At 43.7% G+C, this 19,797-nt stretch overlaps 1 protein-coding gene across 1 annotated transcript in view; it reads left to right on the top strand.

Annotated features, from left to right (window-relative positions):
- The first annotated feature begins 8,679 nt into the window (after nt 1–8,679).
- The window catches only part of CACNA1E (calcium voltage-gated channel subunit alpha1 E), a 497,143-nt gene continuing 486,025 nt past the window's right edge, over nt 8,680–19,797 (top strand). The window contains 1 exon segment of the mRNA XM_081194559.1: nt 8,680–8,944. The gene's annotated coding sequence lies outside the window, so the exon portion shown is untranslated.

Raw genomic sequence — 19,797 nt, 5'->3', positions numbered from 1 at the left:
CTATACACGTTTTGTGTTGTGTAGGGTCCTATGATGTAAGTAATGGGACTCGCCTGCTATCCTGCTCCCTAAAATATCACATATAAAGGGCCCCATTACCTTCAGTAGCTTAGGGCCTCATCAAACCGAAATCCACAACCCCAGAGTTGGTCACGACTGGACCTAATGGTCAGGGGTCCCTTTACCTTTATGCTTGTCTTATACAGGTATGGGGGAATTTGTAGGACAGACCAGGGGTTTGCCTAACGTTTTCATCACCCACTTCTTCTCCCCTGTGTGTTTAGCTAATAACCCCCCCCCCATCATCCCATCTCCAGGAATGGAAAAAAGTCATTTGGGGGAGAGAGTGTCAGGAGCAGCATTTGTAGGAAACAACCTTCAGGCACAGGTAGGGCTTAACATTTCATCCTCCTCCTTGCTGATTTTCCATGTTTGTGCAGTCTCCTCAAGTATTAGGTTGAGTACAGACACAGTTACCGAGGCAATGCGTTGTTCTGCTCCTATTATGATCTGGATTTGAGCAAGGCGTTATTCTAGTCCCTCTGCCCCCAATTTTCTTTGATGGAACAGAAGTGGAGTTTCCAGTTCTTTCTCCAGTGCTGGGGGGTGGGGTGGGTGAGATGTCAATTTCCTGTCTCTCCATCTCCTGTTTATCTTGCTTCACCTGAGATATGCCATAACCTGCTGTCAGCTGACATTAAAGAGCTTTGCCTAACAGCCAATGAGCCTGGAGCTGTTAGAAAGTAGGGAAAGCCATCAGAAGGAAAGCAGGCAAGTTCTGCTGTTTTTCTCTCAGTTTTTGGATTGTTAGCTGTTGACTGGATTCCTAATTTCTTTTAGAGTGTGTGGTTCAACATCAGGTGCTTAGTAATAGTAGTACAGAAAGAGCTGTGACAAGATGATTATATAGGGCACCAAATATTTCTTTTGGAGATACTCTCTACTACGGGTGTTTCATAGGGACTGGAAACTTAATTTTTTAAAGGAAAGGTTAATTTTCCAAATATCTTAAAATCCATGTATGCATCTTATTTTTGGGAAATCTGAAATGCACAAAGACAACAGGAGGAAAATCACCTCTGGATGTTGATAGCTCTGATGCCTGTTTTTTTTTTTATTATTATTCAACCGGGGAGTCAGCGCTTTAGAAGACGTTCATGGCAGAGGGTGACTATAACCCTTCGTTACTCCAATTCCTTCTTGAAGTTTCAGAAAAAAATCCTTTGCCCCTAGACGATGCTTTCACTCCGATGTGTTCTGAAGTCCTGAACAAAACAAACTTCAGGAGGAGAATTAGGGCATGGCGAACGTCACACATTTCAACCAGGGTCCCCCCCCCCCCCGTGACGGTTTCTTCCCAATTAAAATGAGGAAAGAGATCTTTAATTCCAAGTTAAGGGGCAGCTTTCAGATCCTTTTCTGCATCCCCTCATGATCCTGAGTAGGCAAACAGGTAACAGGTAGTTTATTCAAGAGTGCTCCAGCCTGCCCTTTAAAATGAAGCGCATATGGTGTTCGTATGCACTCAATTCCTCTGGTCAGTGGCGTAGCGTGGGTTGTCAGCACCCGGGGCAAGGCAAGTAATTTGCGCCCCCTAACCTGTGGATTTGCGCCCCCTAACCCTAACCCCCAGATGTTGCGCCTGGTGCGCCCAGCCCCCCTGCACCCCCCATGCTATGCCACTGCCTCTGGTACACAGATGTCAGTGTGGTGCTCTCTAGATGTCATCGGACTCCAACCCTAAGCCCCAGCCAGCTTGGCCAATGGTCAGGGATGATGAGAGTTAGAGTCCAACAATTTCTGGAGATAGGATCGCCACCTGTCCCGTATTTCCCATATTTCGATGCAAAATGCTACGTCCTGTATTATAACAGTTTTGTCCTGTATTTCAGTGTGCGCTCTCTCTCTCTCTCTCTCTCTCTGTGTGTGTGTGTGTCTCTGTGTCTGCCATGTTGGGAATCCTCTCCAAATGCATGTATTTGAAAAGGTGTGTGAAAGGTCATGTCTTTAAGCTCTGGGTAGCCAAGCACAGACAGATTTACAAATCCATGTATGTGTGCGCGCCTACGTGTGAGACAAATTCCAGAGGGGCCATCCTGTTAGGCTCCAATAGTTGTCATGGATTGCTTTGAAGTCACTTCAGCACCAGATGAAAAAAAAATAATAATAATGTCGTCCTCCCCGCACTGCACTGTACTGTCCTGGGACACAGGTGGCCCTGGGGTCTAAACAACTGAGCCTAGGACTTGCCGATTGGAAGGTCGGCAGTTCAAATCCCCATGATGGGGTGAGCTCCCCTTGCTCTGTCCCAGCTCCTGCCAACCTAGCAGTTCGAAAGCACACCAGTGCAAGTAGATAAATAGGTACCTCACCGGCGGGAATGTAAATGGCATTTCTGTGCGCTCTGGTTTCCATCATGGTGTCCCGTTGTGCCAGAATTGGTTTAGTCACGCTGGCCACATGACCCAGAAAGCTGTCTGCAGACAAACGCCAGCTCCCTTGGCTTGAAAGCAAGATGAGCGCCACAACCCCAGAGTCGCCTTTGACTGCACTTAACCGTCCAGGGGTCCTTTACCTTTACCCTTTTTACCGCACTGTCCTGCAGCGGCATAGCTAGCCGCTCAGGTGCCTGGTGGGGGGGGCGTGTTCTCCAGCCGGGGGTGGGGTGATCCACATCCGTGGGGGTGGAGCGATGCACCCATGGGGCGGGGCGAGCCTCTCTGATGCTTGGAGCCTCTCCACCGCTTCCCCCTCAGCTGTAGGAAAAACATGGACTTGGCATACACAGACTTCTCAGCCACCCGGACAAATGCAGTTTCTTCCCAAGCTAGTAGGGAGGCCTGGCTTTCTGCATGTGGGCAAGAGTGAATAAATCCACGGGGGAGATTCTGTATGAACAGTTGTGAGCCTTATTTATTCTTCTCTCTGTTTGTTTTGAGTGACAGGACACAGATAACTGTTGTTAAGATCTGCAGAGGCTTCTGACCTGTCTCACAGCATGGGGGGTTAGAGCGGTTGTTTTGTGCCCAGTTGCAAGAGCAGACTGTGCTTTTTATCAGGACCATTGAAAAACGCAGAAGGTGCACAGCTACTGTTGGGGACCAATATTCTATCTTCCCCCCTAGTCAGCCTAGCATGGGCTAGTAGTCTTGAAGTTGGACAAGGAAGACCCAGGTTCAAACTCCAATTTGGACATGAGTCTGCTAAGGTTGTCTTGGGCAACCACTAAGTTATTGCAAGGATGTTGTTGTTGTTTAGTCGTTTAGTCGTGTCCGACTCTTTGTGACCCCATGGACCAAAGCACACCAGGCACTCCTGTTTTCCACTGCCTCCCACAATTTGGTCAAACTCATACTGGTAGCTTCGAGAACACTGTCCAACCATCTCATCCTCTGTCGTCCCCTTCTCCTTGTGCCCTCCATCTTTCCCAACATCAGGGTCTTTTCCAGGGAGTCTTCTCTTCTCATGAGGTGGCCAAAGTATTGGAGCCTCAGCTTCAGGATCTGTCCTTCCAGTGAGCACTCAGGGCTGATTTCCTTAAGAATGGAGAGGTTTGATCTTCTTGCAGTCCATGGGACTCTCAAGAGTCTCCTCCAGCAGCATAATTCAAAAGCATCAATTCTTCGGCGATCAGCCTTCTTTATGGTCCAGCTCTCACTTCCATACATCACTACTGGGAAAACCATAGCTTTAACTATATGGACCTTTGTTGGCAAGGTGAGGTCTCTGCTTTTTAGGAAGCTGTCTAGGTTTGTCATTGCTATTGCAAGGATAAAATGGAATAACTGCCTCAAGATCCTTGGATGAAAGAGTCAAACGTGTTTGGTAATGCAACCAGGAAAGGAGTCGGAAGTATTTTATTTTTAAAAGTGTTTCCTTATTTCAAAGGGCTGCCTTCTTCCTCCTCCCCCGATATCACATCTCTCTCACAGAACATCTTGATGCCATCTCTCTCATTTCCAAATGTTTCTCCTCTAGCTCTGTAGAAGCAAAGCTGCTAGCGGTGAATGGAATTAGAACAAAGTGTATGTTGTGCGAGGGCTGAGAGAAAAGGAGGGGTATGGTACAAGAAAATTGTGAATGGAAAGGAATGGTTATTTGCTGTCCTTTGTCTCCTAATTCAAAATGTGGCAGCTAGACTGGTGACAGGGAGCGGCCACCCATACCCTATAACACTGGTCCTGAAAAACCTACATTGGCTCCCAGTACATTTCTGAGCACAATTCAAAGTGTTGGTGCTGACCTTTAAAGCCCTAAACGGCCTCGATCCTGTATAGCTGAAGGAGCGTCTCCACCCCCATCATTCTGCCCGGACACTGAGATCCAGCGCTGAGGGCATTCTGGCGGTTCCCTCGCTGCGAGAAGTGAGGCTACAGGGAACCAGGCTGAGGGCCTTCTAGGTAGTGGCGCCCGCCCTGTGGAACGCCCTCCCACCAGATGTCAAGGAAATAAACAACTATCTGACTTTTAGAAGACATCTGAAGGCAGCCCTGTTTAGGGAAGTTTTTAATGTTTAATGCTGTATCATGTTTTTAATATTCTGTTGGGAGCCACCTAGCGTGGCTGGGGAAACTCAGCCATATAGGTGGGGTATAAATAACAAATTATTATTATCTGAAGTCCAGCTCTGAGGGCCTTCTGGTGGTTCCCTAACTGCGAGAAGTGAGGTTACAGGGAACCAGGTAGAGGGCCTTCTTGGTAGTGGCACCCTCCCTGTGGAATGCCCTCCTATCAGATGTCAAGGAGATACGTAACTATACAACCTTTGGAAGACATCTGAAGGCAGCCCTGTATAGGGAGGTTTTTAAAAATGTTTAATGTTTTATTATGTTTTTGTATATGCTGGAAGCCTCCCAGAGTGGCTGGGACAACCCAGTCAGATGGGTGGAGTACATATATTATTATTATTATTATTATTATTATTATTATTATTATTATTATTAAGCCATCTAAATCTAAAATCTAAATTGAGAACCCTTTGAAGATGGGGACAACTATTGATGAAATGGCTGCAATCTGCCCTGAGTCTGTGGAATACTTTAAAACATGACTATATAAAATTAAGGACCAATCGTATGTGTGTAGCAGTTAACACAGTTGAGTGGATCTGGCATCCCTAAAAGGGCACTGATCCTCAGAGGACAAGAGTTTGCACACCTGACTGGCTGATGCACATCAGAGTGGACAGATTTCAACTTTGCTGGCTCCATTTGCCATCCAACCCCCCAAGAACCCCAAGATCCATCAACCACAGCCAGATGAAACTTCAGTTCACGAGGGAGAATTGTCAGCCTCCAAAGTTGTGTGGGTGTGTGTACAGTTATCACTCTTTTTTGTTTGTGAAGAGCACTTGAACTACAATAAAAAGCAAAGTAAGAATCTAATGTCAGCAGAGACAGAAATAAAAAGACTGGTATTTTCTTTGTGGGTATATTCCGCAATATGTCATTTACACAATAATAGTGCACTTGTGGTGTGCACTATTGTGTGCCCACCTAGCAGTTCAAAAGCACCCTTAAGTGCAAGTAGATAAATAGGTACCGCTTTACAGTGGGAAGGTAAACGGCGTTTCCATGTGCTGCGCTGGTGCAGGCTCGCCAGAGCAGCTTCGTGACGCTGGCCACGTGACCCAGAAGTGTCCTCGGACAGCGCCGGCTCCCGGCCTCTAGAGTGAGATGAGCGCACAACCCTAGAGTCGGACACGACTGGCCCGTACGGGCAGGGGTACCTTTACCTTTACCTTTTGTGCACTTGTGGTAGATTTATACTGGATCATTCACACATCATTCTGCTTTATTTGTTGTTTACAATTCTTCCCCAGTGGACACAAACAAAAACAACACCCCTCCCCCCCTGGAATATTTATGGATCAATAAGTTGGAAGAGTTTAGCAGGAAAGTATGAGACGTGCACCTATTGAAACAAAGAAGCATGTCTGCATCTTTGGGCAGGCACAAATGGTATTCAAAGCACACTTGTGTATAACCCTCTTGATAACATCATGAATGCAAATCAGATGAACACTGAATAATAATCCGGAGGGCTCTAAAATTGCCAACCATTGGCCAGGCTGAAGCCCTGCTTGAACAGCAATTTGGCTGAGCTGGCACCTAAAAACAAGAAGAAGAAGAAGAAGAAGAAGAAGAAGAAGAAGAAGAAGAAGAAGAAGAGGAGTAGTTTGGATTTGATATCCCACCTTTTACTCCCCTTAAGGAGACTCAAAGCAGCTAACAGAGTGAGGCTGAGAGACTTCAGAGAAGTGTGACTAGCCCAAGGTCACCCAGCAGCTGCATGTGGAGGAGCAGGGAAGCGAACCCGGTTCACCAGATTACGAGTCTACCGCTCTTAATCACTACACCACCTCCTCCCACCAGATGTCAAAGAGAAAAATAATTACCAAACGTTTAGAAGACATCTAAAGGCAGCCCTGTGTAGGGAAGCTTTTAATGTTTAGTAGGTTACTGTATTTTTGTGTTTTGTTGGAAGCCACCCAGAGTGGCTGGGGAAACCAAGCCAGATGGGCGGGGTATAAATAATAAATAATAATAATAATAATAATAATAATAATAATAATAATAATAATTATTATTATTATTATTATTATTATTATTATTATAGAAAACAGGAAGTAGGCCCCTTTATTCCATAATATCCAGAGCCACTCCAGAGCCTTGAACATACCCAATTCCTCCGCTGCTCATTTCTTGCACCAGAGCCAACAGTCAACTGTCTAGGAAAGGCTTCTCCTCTAGATGGCTCAGTATTCACCATCCATGTAAACTTGGGGCATATTGGTATCTTGATTTACATTGGTTTGTTACCATTTCCTTTTCTTAATATTTATTGCTTATTTTGCTTGCTCTATGGTATGATGCAACACCTTGCTACTGCACTTTTGGGTTGCTAATAATGTCAAAATCAAAAATAAATTAAAAAGAAAAGAAAACGGTAGAAGGTATGGAGAGGAGAATAATGAGATGCTATTGCATTTCAGTTAATATTGCACTTACCTGACCAATCTCCTCCACAAAGAGATCGAACTTTATTTCCTTCACTATCCAACTTCAGATTGTGGGTTAAGGAATAAAAACTCTTCCGTTGTTAACAAGCAGCCAAGATTAACCAGAATATAGAAAACTAGGTGTGCTTCCAGAGCAGTTGAGAAAAGCAAGATAAATATACCGCCCCCCAAAAAACAGCAACCCTTAGCAGCATTAAAAATGTATTAATACATTGAAAAACCTGGGAAAATACAGACTTCTTTTCCTGGCACTGAAACAAAAGCAACGTTGATGCCAGGCAAATCTCTCTGGGGTGGGAATTCCATAAACAGGGTGCCATTAATCAAAATGTTTTTGCTCTGGTCACCCCGCAAAGAGTGTTGGAAAGAAATCTCCAACCCAGAAGCCCAGTGCTAAGCAGGGTTAGGGTTAGGGTTAGGGTTAGGGTTAGGGTTAGGGTTAGGATTTTAACTTATCGAGACCCTGGGGAGGGAGCTGAAGGACAGCATCAGACATTTTTGAACAAGGCATCTGCAAAAAGAAGGGCAGTAATTTACAGCAGGAGTTGCCAGACAATGGGGGCTGTCTTGGTAAATAGGAGAAGTTGGGGCATATCATGCCTTCAACCCTTCCACCTTCTGAAGAACACAACTGCTCCGTGTTGCATTGAGTTCAAACTGGAATAGATCACGCCAGAGATCAGAATCCTGGTCCTGAGAATCAGATGGCCATGGGGAGGTAATATGATGTTCCTGCTTGCTTTATCACTCCAACTGCCTGCCTGAATCTTATTGTTAAGGAAGAAAGCTGCAAGATAATGCAATGGTCCCTTGTGGCTTCTGGGTTCATCTCAAGCTGCTGTTGCCACTGCTAATGACCCATAAAACTCTGTAAGTATCCTGGGGCTAACAGGTTGCTTCATTTTGATCAAATACTTAGTATATTTAGGAGCTTCCAAAATAAAATAAAAAAGATCCAGAGGAAATGAACATTGCTCTCAGAAAATGTCCATGGAAATTTGTGGAAGCAACAAGTGTGTGCTCTCTCTGACAAACTGAGCCATAGATGTATTACGGCTGGACACAATGTGAGCAACAAAGGGTTAGATTTAGGTTGAAAGAGCGTTTGGTTAGCCACACTGTTTTGCATTTTAGCAATATCAGATTTTGCACAGCTGCTTATACCTGTGCATGCCCATTATGGAGAGCTCTCCCAGAGACAGCACTTTTTCTGCCTCCAACGTCCTTTTTGCAACTTGCAGCCAAATAACAGAGGCTCAACATGACCTCTCTTCTTTATTCTTGAGAAGTCTGGTGTGATATTGGATCGGTCCACGCTCCCCCTTGCTCCCTGTCAAATTCACCCACATTCTTAACAACTCAGCTGATCTAAATTGCCAGACACATGGCTGTTTACTACTCTAATTATGCAAAATAGCATGGCACTCCCGGCAAACCCTCAATTTCACTCTCCACCTCCCCATCTCCTCTGTATGCTTTGGGTCTAGACATTTGTCTTACCATTTTTTATTCCTCTTGATTCCCTTGTTCTGCTTTGTTATTCCCCTGTCTGCCCCCTCTGGTATGTGTGCGAGTGTTCTCTCTCTCTCTCTCTCTCTCTCTCTCTCTCTCTCTCTCTCTCTCTCTCTCTCTCTCTGCTTGTCAGAAATTTCTTTTCCACCGTGTGGGCAGGAGACAGATTTTTTACTGTCTCTATTTTCATTTCCTCCCGTCTCCTCCTTTCCTTTTTGCCCCTTCTCACCTCTCCTCCTTTCCCTTTTCCGCTCCTTCCCAAGTCCTCTTCTCATTATTTATTTCCCTCCACCTCTTCTCTTCCCCTCCGTCTCTCCTCCTTCCTTCAGTCTTATTTTATCTTTCTATTACAAATAATGTCTCTGGGATAATATCACAGCCTAGTTCCAGGAGCTATGCATGTTATTCAAGGTAAGAGCTTATTTTAGTCCCTCTGTTTGCAATAATGGCTGTCTGGGGTAGATTGCTAGCTTACTTAAAAGTAGGTAATGCCTCTTTAATTTTCCCCCCTTGTTTGGCGTTCTGTGTTTTATACCTTGCAGAAGAAGGAATCCTAGAGTAGTAGCTAATCTCAGTGTAATGCTGCTGCTACCTGTTGGAAAGGAATGGCTGGCTGGCTTCCAGTTCCCCCAATTTCCCTTTGAGTGAACTGTGGCTACATTTTGCCTTTGATCTAAAGAATAGGTTTAATCGTTGCAGAATTCCATCCCCAATCCTTTTGGCTTTCGTGCTATCATTTCTTTATGGCAATGCTAGGAACTTTGGAATTATGTATAGGTGCTTTCTTACTAATATTGATTTAGAGGTACAGCAACCTGGTCAGAACGGGTTCTTTGCAATCCTTAGGAGTATTGTCTTCTGTTTTATACTGGCCATGTGTTTCTTGGGGGTTTACTTTGGCTTCTTTTACAGGTGGATTTTTCTTGTACTTTCACCCCCCACCCAAAGTTTGTAAGTGGAACTTTTAAAAGGAAGATGCTTTTGCTCTGGCTGGAGAAAGTTTTTATTAAGGTAGCCTTCCTACATTTGGAGGTTACTCATCCATTTAAGGTGGATCCTTTTAAGGTGAACTGCAGCTAAGAAATCCACCAGAGTCACAGGTGGATGGATGGACGGTTAACCCTTTTCAGAACTTGCAGGATGTAAGGGAAATGGTTCCTTAATTGCTTGAATTCTTATGCCTTAGTTTTTCTTTCCCCCTCCTATCCCACAATTAAGTTAGCATCATATTGGTTTGCATATTTCATCACACAGCAATTTACTTGTTTAATTGCTGCCTCGTTAATGTTGGAGTTGTCATCATCTGCTTCCATTCACAATTTTTTTTGGACTTCCATTCATTGGGGCTCCTGGAGAGGACTTCTTAGCCAACTCATGTCACATTCCAGCCCTGTGCTTTGTAAAAGTGTTCCCATCACACCATACATGAATCATTTCTCCTTTCGTTGGGTGAATCAGTTTTCTGAAAGCTTTTTTCTTGGTCTCATCCTCTTCTCAGTACAATTAGGGATAGATTTGAGAGCACCGTTCTTTGGGACAAATGTATAAAAAGCTTTGACTACTGCAATATTCTGTAGTCACAGTAGCACAGTCATGAAATGTTTTTCATTAGAAAAAATTGACTCACTCTGGTCTTCCTCAGTAGCAGAAAATTCAAGAAGTTTATGCTGGTCCCCTGGCTAGTCATGCTGGTCTCACCAGTAACCTCGGAAGACTTGCAAAGTCCCTACAATTGACCCAATATCCAATTAATATTGGATATTGGGCCAATATAATTTAAATAAACTGGGATTGGCAAATTGGCTACCCATAATACATGGGGCAGTTTTTATCTGGCCCCTAGCAACTCCATCAAAATTTAATCAAGGAATGGTTGCACCCCCCCAACACATACACACAACAACAACAACAACAACAACAACAACAACAGTAGCAGGCAAACTTTTTAAAGGAACACAGATCTTGTATGTTTTAGTCTTGAATCTCTTCACTGATTTTTTTAATCTAATGCTATGCCTGAACACATGTTCTTCATAATTGTGAATTCCAAATGGGCAGATGGCAGAATCTTTATTTTGGAGCCAGACCACTTCTGAGAAGTCAGTTTGCACAGCAAAATGGCAACTGATAGACCACAATCTATAATGCTCTCCTCCCAAAAGAGATGACCAACCTTGTTCTAAAACCTTTTGACCTGTCTTTAACCCTTTGCAAAATCAAAGCATCAAGCGCTTTTGAGCAGGAGTGGGGAACCTTTGGGCCCCAACAAAATCGGGAAAATTCTTTTGAGAATGATGCACCCGGGCAGCTCCTTAAGGCCTTGCTGATAGGTAAAGGTAAAGGGACCCCTGACCATTAGGTCCAGTCGTGACCGACTCGGGGGTTGCACGCTCATCTCGCTTTATTGGCCGAGGGAGCTGGTGTACAGCTTCCGGGTCATGCGGCCAACATGACTAAGCCGCTTCTGACGAAGCAGAGCAGCGCCCGGAAACGCCGTTTACCTTCCCGCCAGAGCGGTGTCTATTTATCTACTTGCACATTGATGTGCTTTTGAACTGCTAGGTTGGCATGAGCAGGGACCAAGCAACGGGAGCTCACCCCATCGCGGGGATTCAAACCACCAACCTTCTGATCGGCAAGCCCTAGGCTCTGTGGTTTAACTACTGCCACACAAAAGGTCCTTCTGATTTTCAGCAGGGCTGCTCAAGAGTAATAGTTGTGGCAAATTGTGGCAAATAGTTGGAATTGGCAAATTCCCCATCCTTCCTATTCCAGTAAGACAGCTTAGAGGACCTCAGGGATGACCAGAGACATTTGGGCATCTAAGGTGGACAGCCCAGCAGTGTCTGATGGCCATGGCTGATCAGAGGGAGCCCATAACTGAATGACACCTTTGCATGTGAAGCTCCAATCCTTGGCATTTTTGTTTTTTTAAAAAACCTCTGGGTGCAAGGTTGGGCCTCTACATGAGAGCTACTCTGCCACACAGTGCAGATAATAATGGGCTAGAGATAACGAATGCCAAACCTTTTGGCATACAGATGTTGTTGGCTCCAGTTGCCCTTAGCACCGACCAACATGGCCAATGGTTAGGATGATGGAAGTTGTATGTAGTGCAGCAACACCTGGAGCACCACAGTTTCCCCACTCATGGGATAGATCAGGGGTCAGCAAACTTTTTTAGCAGGTGGCTGGTCCACTGTCCCTCAGACCTTGTGGGGGGCCAGACTATATTTTGAAAAAAATATATGAACGAATTCCTATGCCCCATGAATAACCCAGAGATGCATTTGAAATAAAAGCACACATTCTACTCATGTAAAAACACGCTGATTCCCGGACTGTCCGCGGGCCGGACTTAGAAGGCGTTTGGGCTGGATCCAGCCCCCGGGCCTTAGTTTGCCTACCCATGGGATAGATAGTCAAATTCAGTAGCATCTTATGTACTGAAAGGTTTTCCACAGGACTTTTGCCAATAGCCATTGCATTTTCAGCTACCATGGCTGCCTTTGCTCCCCAATCCTCAACTATTTGATTCCTAAACTAGATTCAGGTTAGACTTATGTTGAGCGTGCAGTGCTTCACACACTCTTGAGGCACTCACTCATTAGGGAAGCTGGAGTTGTTTTTATAATATATTTATTAACTTTTCAAAGGTTATACAAAAAACAAAAAACAAAAATACAAAAATAAAAACACATATAATTCCATTCACTTATTTTCTTTTAACTTACTTCTCAGACCTCCCCTTTTTGTATTCCAATTCAAATTATTCATTCAGCAAATCCTCGCCATTAATTTTCACTTAATTTTCCACCTTTCTTTCTCCCCCTTAATCATTACAGCTAATAACCACTTAAATTCTAACCAACATCATTCTAACATTCACTAATTTTGTAATATTTCCCAAGATAGTCCTTGAATTTCTTCCAATCTTCTTCCGCCGTCTCTCTTCCCTGGTCTCGGATTCTGCCAGTCATTTCTGCCAGTCCCATATAGTCTGGGAAGCTGGAGTTTTTTTTAACCACTTCCTCTAATCAGATTGCCTTTCCTGCTGTACTAGCTTCTTAAAACTTGCCATATCTATTCTGTCTTTTTGGGGGGCGTTGCAATTTGAAGATTATCATTTACCTTTCTACAGTATATTACTGGTGGACAATATCTACCTTTTCAAGATTGCTTTTGTTTTGATGCATTTCAACAAAATTGTGCTGCTCCTTAAAAAACAAGTTTCCTCAATAAAGTTATTCGTAGAATAAACAAGGTGCAATAAAAACAACCATTTTTAATTAAATTTGTAAAAAAAAACTTTTACATTTTTAATTCTTTTTTTATTGAAGTCAAACAAATCAATAAAATAAAAATAACAGAAGTACAAATACAAATAAAGAAGCAGCAACGCAGTATATCTGGAAGAGACTTAGGGTAAATCAGGTGAGTAGAATACTAAAGATCATTAGGAAAGCCAAATGTCACATTGTAGCATAAAGAGGGAAGGTGCATTTTTTTTGAACTGAGTTGCTATAGAGGTTCCCTCTGCAATCTGATTAAACTGAGCCAGGTAAGATTTGCATATAGCGAGGAGGAAGTCAATTAACTTTAGCAAAGAGAGCAGAACAGCAATGGCAGATTTTGGGCTGCAATCCTAAACACACTTATTAGTAAGTAAATCTCACACAAACACAGCCCACTTTGTCAGATGCATGTTTCCATGCGCAGGCACATATACCCTGAGTTCTGAGAGAAGTTGTCATTTTTAAATACAAAGCAAGGCCAAAAGTTCAGCCTATGCAAGAGAGAATGTCTCTCAGGAATATGCAGAGCACAATTGAATACAGTGAATGTGACTTTGCTCACACCTACTAGTCTACCCTGAGCTGCCCGGCATTTTAACTTCAGCATGTTATTTTTAAAAAGTTTTTCTATTGAGAGTCTATATATATTCATATATATAGATAGATAGGGATGCAGGTGGCGCTGTGGGTTAAACCACAGAGCCTAGGACTTGCCGACCAGAAGGTCAGCAGTTTGAATCCCCGCGAGGGGTGAGCTCCCATTGCTCGGTCCCAGCTCCTGCCAACCTAGCAGTTTGAAAGCACGTCAAAGTGCAAGTAGATAAATAGGTACCACTCTGGTGGGAAGGTAAACGGCATTTCCGTGTGATGCTCTGGTTCGCCAGAAGCGGCTCAGTCATGCTGGCCACATGACCCGGAAGCTGTCCCCGGCTCCCTCGGCCAATAAAGCGAGATGAGCGCCGCAACTCCAGAGTTGGTCACGACTAGACCTAATGGTCAGGGGTCCTTTTACCTTTACCTTATAGATAGATAGATATAGATTAGATAGATATAGATATATAGATATAGATATATAGTAAATCTACTTTAGTGCCAACTTCTTAGACCTGGCAAAAGTGGGTTGTGGATCATAACACAAAAAGGCTTGGTGTTCGCTGCAGCCAGCTCACTGGCGACGTCTCAGGAATATGCTGCTGTGGAAACCCTTAGGCTGACTTCTCCTTCTCCTGTAATCTGTTCTGTCTCCATCAATTTAGAGATTCTGATCCTCATAGCAGAATCTGACCTCGTTACCATGTGTCAATACAGCAGCCTTCTATATCCAAAGTGATATTGTTTTCCTAGACTTTTTTAATTTTAAAGTTAGCTTTTTATTTGATGTCCCTTTTCATTTCCTATTTGCTTCTGCAAGACTAACTCAGAGAGGAGTCCTTAGTTAGGACGTCTTGAATTATGCTGGTGTGAATAATTGGTCCCAAGATTTGGGATCTTGATACGTTTATTCTGATTCTGTAACTTTTCTGGCTCCTGTATCTTCTATTACAAATCAGTGTTTGATGGGAAATACTGGCCATCACTTTCCTTTTTTTCCTTCTCCCTGCTGCAGCACATTGCCCCTCTTTCTCTTGACTTACTGGAATATGGAGATCCATGTAAAATGTAGCTTTTCCCTGGGGGCACCAAGGGCTTAGCTTATCTTGCTCACACAACCTCTCCGCTTATGCCCCCATTACAATATGCATTATGTAGGCTAATTTGGCTTGGGGTACTGAGGCACATTTAGGGAGTTCCAGAATGCTGTACTTAAGCAACCAAAATTCTCAGACTATGCTATAAAATGCAGCAGCTGAAATAATTATGTAAATTGGGTATATTGGTTAATTCCATGATATGTAGCCCCAAAACTGTGTATGTTTACTTGGAAATGATTTTCACAAGAATCCTTGAGGCTCCGTTGCAAGTGTCTTTGAATGGGGTTCTAACTTTTGTCAATTTCTTTGGCTTTTTTTTTGTTGGCAGCGACGGTGTGTGTGTGGAGTTTATATTTCTTTATTTTAAAAACCAATGAATTAGGGAAGAAGAGTTCATTCTTTGCTAAGGGTGAGTTGGTATGTGGGGCAGAGAGGCAGAATTTCAGCACCATGGAGAGCAGCCAAGGCTGTGTATCCAAGTCACTTATTATTATTTTTTAAGGAGGTAGAGGCACATTCACGCCAGACAGTGTAGGGTGCATTGCCCATGTCTGAAATTTGAATGTCCACTGTATACTTGCTACAAATTTCAAACAGCATGCTCATGCACTTTCTATCCCACATTAACAATGCTCACATGCAGACAAGGCCTGTGGGGAGTCTAAAAGATATTCTCGTGTTGTATGTCCAAAGGTTTCCAGCTTCTCTTATTTTCTGAGGAAGGCTTTCCCCAAATGCAAATTGTGTTAGCTCATTCATTTGTTATCAGTAGTCCAGACAATGTTATCTCCCAAAACAGTACCAAAGTTCTCATATTGCTTATTTTACTTTTTTATTTCTAAAAAAGCTTTCTATTTTCATTTATTTATCTAAACCATTTATATACTCACAGCAGTGTAGCTTCTATGGAGCATTCAACAAGCTTACAAAAGAGAGACAGAGATAAACCAGTTAAGATTAACCATAAAATCAGAAAAGCTTACTGCTGAAATTTCAAAAGTCTTCACAAAATTCAACAGAGATGGGGGTCTCTCTATTAACCATTTGGAGAGTGTTCCGCAGAACTGGACCCACAATACTGGGGTGGTTTGGGGCAAAGGGTCATGCACTCCCCCCCCCCCGAGCCCCCGTCATAATTGTTGCACTGTGAGTTGAACTGTGGAGTGGAGTGCTGTGCTACACCTCTGACTTAATAGTTGTTGTTGCAATTTGTGACATGAGTTCTGGGGTGGAACTCTACCTCTCCCCATTGCGTGCCCCTCTGCCATTTGTGCCCACCAAGAAAATAAGTTGTTCCTGCAACACCTCTGCGCTTCTAGGGATGTTCTCTCACTGCTCCCTCTTAAAGATATTGCACACATTTTCTTGGTAATAACATTTTACAGAAGTTTTTGTGTGTGTTTGTGTGTGAGAGAGGGGGCGAGAGAGATAGAATTATACATTACAGCACATTCAAAGCACATTTCCCCCTCAAAGAATTATGGGCACCATAGTTCATTCAGGGTGGCTGGGAATTTTGGCTCTGTGAGGGGTGGACTGCATTGCCCACAATTCTTTGAGGCTGGAGGAATGTGCTTTGAATGTGCTTTAAACAGTGCGCTTCGTTCCTAGTCTCCAAGGGATGCTACCAGATTCTGTGGTCCAGATTTCTTTGTCATGGTCAACTTGTGTCAGAGTGCAGGTGGGAGCTCGCACAAAGCCCAATAGTACAAAGAAAACTGACAATTAATGAATGTTAGAATGTCAGAATGAAGCTAAGTGGTTTAAGCAGCAATGTTATAAAGGTGTATGTAAAAATGGATTGTTAACAGGTGAGAATCCAAAGTTATAATATATTATGTTAAAGGACTAAGATAAAAACAAAGAGGGAAAGAAATTGCTGAATTAACTAACTGAATTGGAATTCAAAAAAGGGAGGCGTGAGGAGGTCAGGGAAACAAGGAAATGAATGTAAGGTATGGAAAGACTGATGTATTTTTTAAAGTGATTTTTATCTTTTTTGTATTTTGTATTTTTTCTTTTACTTTTAATTTTGTCTTTTTTCTCTTCTTTTTTTAAATTCATGTAATTCTTTTCTTTGAAACCTTAATAAATATCATTAAAAAAAAAGAAAACTGACAAGTTAGGAAGAAGGCGATCCCTTCACCCTGACACCTGTACTGTAATGTTGTTTTCCTCAAATGGAGGGATCAAAGGAAGCTGCCATATACTGAAACAAAATGTTGGTCCGTCTAGAAAAGCATTGCCAATGTTGACTTGCAGAAGCTCAGCAAGATTTCAGACGGGGGGCTCCCACAGTTCTACCTGGAGAGGCTGGGGTTTGAACGTGGGACTGTTTGCATGATAAGCAGGTGCTCTATCACTGAGCTAAGGCCTTTCTTCGTAAGAGCAATGCATCATATGGTCCCTTTACCCACAGTCCTGGCATTGGTTTACTGACTTGGTGAGGACCAGGCGCATCTTAGATGCAGTGTTCTACATTTTGCAGTGTAACTGAGCTGTTTATTTTCAAGCATTCCAAAACTGCGCATGTGTTATGGTGTTATTATTAGTACTATTATTTATTTTAAAATAAGTACCTCAAAACAGTCCAGTTGCATCTGTTAAGGGAGACCAATTGCCAACAGAATGCTCATTTTGCGGGGTGTAAGATAAACTGAAAAGATTTTAAAAGTAGAAATGGGCACTTTAAATAAGGACTCCAAAATTAGATGTCTATGTGGGAAATAGAAGCTGGAGCAAGTTGGGTACAGGGAGGCATGGATATCCTGCCAGTGGATATGGCATTCCGCTATTGGAAAGGACCACTTTTCTAGTAACTAGTCACTTGTTCTAGCATGTGCTAAAGGGCCACATGCTGTTCAATGGTATGTGAAATAGCAGCTTGTAATCTAGGAATTGGGCCAGCTTGAATAATTACACTATTCCTTCAGCAAATACCCCTGTATTTTGAAGTGGCATTGTCTGGCAAGAGAGAGGAAGTTTCTACCTCCTGCTGAAAATATCGGTGTGATGGTTGCTGAAGAGTTTCTGTGGCTTATGTTTGCCAGGGCGGCTTTTTCCTGGCATCCATTTCGGATCCCAGGTACAGCTTCCAGCCTAGTGCTTTCTCCCATGGCTAGTGTTTCTTTCCTAGCCCAAAGAGCAGTTGCTCAGTCTGCAGAGTTAAACCTTCCTCAAACAATTTTACTAAGTGGTTTCATGAGAGGTGAATGTTTTGCCTTGCCTTCTAAGGATGTTCCATTCAGGCAGGTCTGCACTTTGTAAACTTGGGCTGCATCCAGGGGCGGAGGAAGGGGGTGCGGTGGGGGCAGTCCGCCCCGGGTGTCACCACTGAGGGGGGGGGTTACAAAATGCCAGGAGGCACTCACTGCGGGGCCTGCAGCGCGCCTGAGACACTCTCTTGGGAGTGACACAGTGGCTTGGGCACCCACAGGCTCCGCACTTCCCCAAACAGTCCTCCTGACAGCTGAGTGTGAGGAGGCAGGCAGACTTCTTGGAGGCCCCACGGAGCGTCCTGCCCCGGCTCGCCCCGTCCCACAGGCGGCTGCCCCTGCCCCTGGGCACGGGGCACGGGTGCTGCTCCAGGCATCTGATCAGCTTGCTCCACCACTGGCTGCATCTAGACAGCGTTTTATTCAGTTTTCCTGGTGTTTCCTCACCAGATAATCCTCATTTCATGTTGTCTTTCACGTGATGTAAAATGCACTTCTGGAAATATAGTGGAAGTTTAGCAGTCATTTTTGTGTTCATTGCTTCCAGGAAAAAAAACAAAATCCCCTTGACCTGAGGGGTAGAAGAAGCAGTGCATTTCAGGGGGAGCTTTGTCCCGCATATTAGACTTCTGAAAGAAAAACATTGATGTATGCATGCACGTATATGAACGAATGAATGAAACAGCTAAAAGAAGTAGCAAAACTCCTAATGACAAGGCATAAAATATACCTGTTGGAAAACAATACTTAAAAATTCACCACAAAAAATCAGTCTCAAGGCAGGGGAAAAAAACTCCCCACTCAACAACTGGGTGAACACAAGCTGATGCCCAAATAAGATGACAACCGGAACAATTTCCAGTTCCAAACTCCTGGGAGAATAAAGCCTTCTTCACTTGGTGCTAAATAGATGACAATGTCAGGGCCAGGTGAGCTTCCCAGGGGAGAATGATCTACAAATTGGGGGTGTGGGGCTTCCAATGGAAAGACCCCTTCTCTTGCCACCACCCTTCTTCTCTTGGAAGAAGCACCCACAGAAGGGCCTCCAGTGATGAGGGTCAGGCCAGCTGAAAGGTGGTCTGAAAGGTGTCATAGCCCAGAGTCAAATAAAACTTTGTATTGGTCAAAACCAGCACTCTGGATTGGCAGTGAGAGAAATGAAACATAAGTCTGGGATACATGGATGGAGCATTTTGACAGAGGGCTGGGAGTAAAGGAGGTCCAGACAGCCCTTAATAGAATAATGACACCCCCTTGCCAATGTCTGGATTGATTTGCTCTCCTGTTTTCAGTCTTGCTCACCTTGCAAAGCTTTGTGGTGGGGAAAAATTGGAGCCCAGGACCTGAACTGAATACTGCCCAGTGGGAAGGCATCAATATCTTATTCAATATAAATATAACTCTTATATTGATATTGACTTGCAACGTCTCTCAACACCCCACACTCCCGCTTGAAGGTTGAGTCAATGCAGCCCACCCACTTAAATCCCATACAATGACTCAGAAACTTTTCATACAGGGGTGTGAATCACTCACTCACTCAAAGAGACACTGATGACTTTTTAGTGACAGCTGAAATGTATTTTTTTTTAAAGCCACACAATTTTTTTTAAAGCTACCCTTCCCCTTTCTCTCAGAGCCCTATCTCTGTTTTGTACTTAAAGCAAACAGAAGACTTGGGGAAGGGGGCCAGCGTCTCCCAAGACATACTTCCCAACAGGAGCATAACATGAGAGCAGTGCTGTAATGAATGCTGTTTTGTTCTCATAACGTCAAGAGCTTCTTCTCTTGGGCTGGAGTGTCGTAAGGGTAAATTTGATGTTAGCTGGTTACATTATGGCAAACCTTTTACTCTGCAGGGAAGAAAGGAAATTGGGAAGTAGAGTTGCTTTAGGCTAAGTGACATAACAGAATGGCTGCTAAGAATCACCTTGGGGTAAGGGTTCAACTCTGGACAGGCATAAGATAGGTCTTCTTTTATCAAGCTAAAGGTGAAACAGGCATAAGATAGGTCTTCTTTTATCAAGCTAAAGGTGATCTGATCTAACAGGGCCGGCCCTACT

The sequence above is a fragment of the Podarcis bocagei genome (assembly GCF_964188305.1).
Source record: "Podarcis bocagei genome assembly, chromosome: 5".
Taxonomy (NCBI): Eukaryota; Metazoa; Chordata; class Lepidosauria; order Squamata; family Lacertidae; genus Podarcis; species Podarcis bocagei.
The sequence above is the reverse complement of the archived record's forward strand: the minus strand, read 5'-3'. Positions and strand labels throughout refer to the sequence as shown.